The following is a 3,616-nucleotide window of genomic DNA, read 5'->3' on the forward strand; positions in this document are numbered from 1 at the left end:
CTGCAGGGTCAGGGTCAGGTGTCGGTTCAGAGCTGCAGGGTCAGGGTCAGGTGTCGGTTCAGAGCTGCAGGGTCAGGTGTTGGTTCAGAGCTGTAGTCTCATCAGGACACAACAACAAGTTAAACAAGTCACTGCTGCAGAAACAGGGAAAAGACAAAACTGGACTTTTATATTAATGATGCGGCTGAGATTTACCTGATGAGTTCAAATGGTTTCATGTTGACAAACCATCACTGAAGTTCTCCCTCTACAATAAAAGTTTAAAAATTAACTGGAGAAATTTAATGATCTTAGAAAATGTAGCGTGATGCTGAAGGCTGGCCGGCTTTGTTGAAGAAGCAGAGCACCATCCATCCATCCATCCATCCATCCATCCATATTCTACCTCTTATCTGAGGTCAGGTCAAAGAGGCAGCAGGTCCAGGAGAGAAACCCAGACCTCCCTCTTTCCAGCTCCTCCTGGAGGTCACTCAGGACACACTCTAAACTCTTCAGAATTCAATGTTTTTTCTGTTTCTCACAGTATAAATAAACAGTCAGTGACTCGTTTGACCCAGAACAGAAGTAACAGGACTGTCAGCAGATCTCTGCTGGACTCTGATAATCAGCTGTGGGAAACACCACAGGTTGGTTCTAAATGACTCTGTAATGGGTCTAATATCCTCGAAGAAGTCATTTGAGTTTAGAGGGACGTTGAGAAGAAGGATTGGCCTTTCCTTTCACTGTCACTCAGGGTTCAGTCACTTCACCAGCTGTCAACAAGAAACTCCATCCTCCTGCTGACAAATACTCTCCCTTTATGTCCTTGGATGTCTGAGGGGATTTAAAACAACTTCATGTCATTTATTGTTCAGCTGGGAGTTGGAACAGGGGTTAAGTCACATGACTTTGGTACAGGAGAGTTCGAGGGTTTGAATCCTGGTTACACAGTGAGAGACATAAAAATGATGCCATGCCAGCTCACCTGGATTAACAAGGTGGATTAAAGTCAGATGTTGGGGAACCAGGATATTCTGATGAGAACAAGGAGTACTCAGCACTGTTGGATCCTTGGAAGGAACAACTTTGAACCCAGTGTTTGAAAGCTGCTGTCAGAGACTGATGAGATACAAAGATGCTACAGCAAGGAGGAGCCAGGAGGACAGGTCAGGAGGAGAAACTATCATCCCACCCCGGGAACTGAATGTGAGGGCAGCAAAGCTAAGTTGAAGTCAGATGTGCTGTTATGACAGTGTCCACTGTGTCCACCAGCATTCAGATTGTTTTCCTGGTTTATTTCTATTTTTCCATGTTTTGTGGCATCTAACCTCTGCAGATTTACAGATTTACCAGATTTAGACCGAATTTGACGTTGTAAGAAATATTCTTTCATTTTTCTTGCTTTTGTATTCTTGAACAACGTAGAAATGATTAAATCATAACTAAAACTTTTAAAACAATTAAATGTTTCCCTTAAGGTCAGAATTGAAATATAAGTGTGACACTCATGTGTGCTTTGTCGCATTTTGATACATTTTTATTTTGGTTAATGTAGCAGAATTTATATGCATCATAAACTGAGCACTTTGGGTCTTTCAGGAAGTGTTACGTTACTGGTGGTTCAGTTCCAATTAATGCCACTGGGGGGCGTCCCGTCCCTGCAGGCTGGTGTGGTCGGAGCCGTCTCCTCCAGACTGGCCTGAGAGAAAGCAGGAAGTGTGCTGCCTGTTGTTCACAGAACAGTTTTAATCTTAGGACAGGCCTCAGCTGAGACCTGGTACATAAGTGCCTGGTCCCGAGTCCCCCGAGGAACTTTGTTGAACCATCTGATGTCGGTTCTGATCGTAGCAGAGGATTCACTCAGCAGAGTTTGGGCCCCATGACTAAAAAATGAATAAACATTTCTTTCACTAATTAAATGTAGGCCAGGCAGTAGATAAGCCAGCTGTCTTATTCCACTGTGGACATGAAGACAACGTGTGTAAACACGTCTCCTGGAGAAAAACTGTCTTTTGTCTTTANAAGAAGGATTGGCCTTTCCTTTCACTGTCACTCAGGGTTCAGTCACTTCACCAGCTGTCAACAAGAAACTCCATCCTCCTGCTGACAAATACTCTCCCTTTATGTCCTTGGATGTCTGAGGGGATTTAAAACAACTTCATGTCATTTATTGTTCAGCTGGGAGTTGGAACAGGGGTTAAGTCACATGACTTTGGTACAGGAGAGTTCGAGGGTTTGAATCCTGGTTACACAGTGAGAGACATAAAAATGATGCCATGCCAGCTCACCTGGATTAACAAGGTGGATTAAAGTCAGATGTTGGGGAACCAGGATATTCTGATGAGAACAAGGAGTACTCAGCACTGTTGGATCCTTGGAAGGAACAACTTTGAACCCAGTGTTTGAAAGCTGCTGTCAGAGACTGATGAGATACAAAGATGCTACAGCAAGGAGGAGCCAGGAGGACAGGTCAGGAGGAGAAACTATCATCCCACCCCGGGAACTGAATGTGAGGGCAGCAAAGCTAAGTTGAAGTCAGATGTGCTGTTATGACAGTGTCCACTGTGTCCACCAGCATTCAGATTGTTTTCCTGGTTTATTTCTATTTTTCCATGTTTTGTGGCATCTAACCTCTGCAGATTTACAGATTTACCAGATTTAGACCGAATTTGACGTTGTAAGAAATATTCTTTCATTTTTCTTGCTTTTGTATTCTTGAACAACGTAGAAATGATTAAATCATAACTAAAACTTTTAAAACAATTAAATGTTTCCCTTAAGGTCAGAATTGAAATATAAGTGTGACACTCATGTGTGCTTTGTCGCATTTTGATACATTTTTATTTTGGTTAATGTAGCAGAATTTATATGCATCATAAACTGAGCACTTTGGGTCTTTCAGGAAGTGTTACGTTACTGGTGGTTCAGTTCCAATTAATGCCACTGGGGGGCGTCCCGTCCCTGCAGGCTGGTGTGGTCGGAGCCGTCTCCTCCAGACTGGCCTGAGAGAAAGCAGGAAGTGTGCTGCCTGTTGTTCACAGAACAGTTTTAATCTTAGGACAGGCCTCAGCTGAGACCTGGTACATAAGTGCCTGGTCCCGAGTCCCCCGAGGAACTTTGTTGAACCATCTGATGTCGGTTCTGATCGTAGCAGAGGATTCACTCAGCAGAGTTTGGGCCCCATGACTAAAAAATGAATAAACATTTCTTTCACTAATTAAATGTAGGCCAGGCAGTAGATAAGCCAGCTGTCTTATTCCACTGTGGACATGAAGACAACGTGTGTAAACACGTCTCCTGGAGAAAAACTGTCTTTTGTCTTTAGTCTTCACTGCAGGTTTGACATTAAAAAAAAAAAAAGATTTTATTATTTTTCTAAACAGCATGGTCACTGTTGTTTTTAACATTTAATGATTTAAATGTTCAGGAGAATAAAATTTCTCTCTTGAGTTTTTTACAGATTTACTTTGCAGGTGTTGCCACAGAAAACAAACATGAAATGATTGGCTGTTGCTTGGAGTCCACTGTCCTGGAGGACGGGGAGTAAAGAGGTGAAGAAGAGAGTCCAGGCAGGATGGAGAAAAGGATCAGAAGTGAGCAAAGGTCAAAGGTCAAAGGTCAAAGGAAAGGTTTGCAG

General features: G+C 42.9%; 1 protein-coding gene across 2 annotated transcripts in view; it reads right to left on the bottom strand.

Annotated features, from left to right (window-relative positions):
* The window catches only part of LOC108250926, a 17,212-nt gene that overhangs the window by 5,695 nt on the left and 7,901 nt on the right, over positions 1-3,616 (bottom strand). Inside the window, exon 1 of one of the 2 annotated variants that reach the window (XM_017441028.3) lies at positions 497-516. The exons of the other annotated variant lie outside the window; for it this stretch is intronic. The gene's annotated coding sequence lies outside the window, so the exon portion shown is untranslated. Of the gene's footprint in view, positions 1-496; positions 517-3,616 lie in introns of those variants that run through there. 2 annotated transcript variants of the gene reach the window in all.

Source organism: Kryptolebias marmoratus, linkage group LG7 (genome assembly GCF_001649575.2).
Source record: "Kryptolebias marmoratus isolate JLee-2015 linkage group LG7, ASM164957v2, whole genome shotgun sequence".
Classification (NCBI taxonomy): Eukaryota; Metazoa; Chordata; class Actinopteri; order Cyprinodontiformes; family Rivulidae; genus Kryptolebias; species Kryptolebias marmoratus.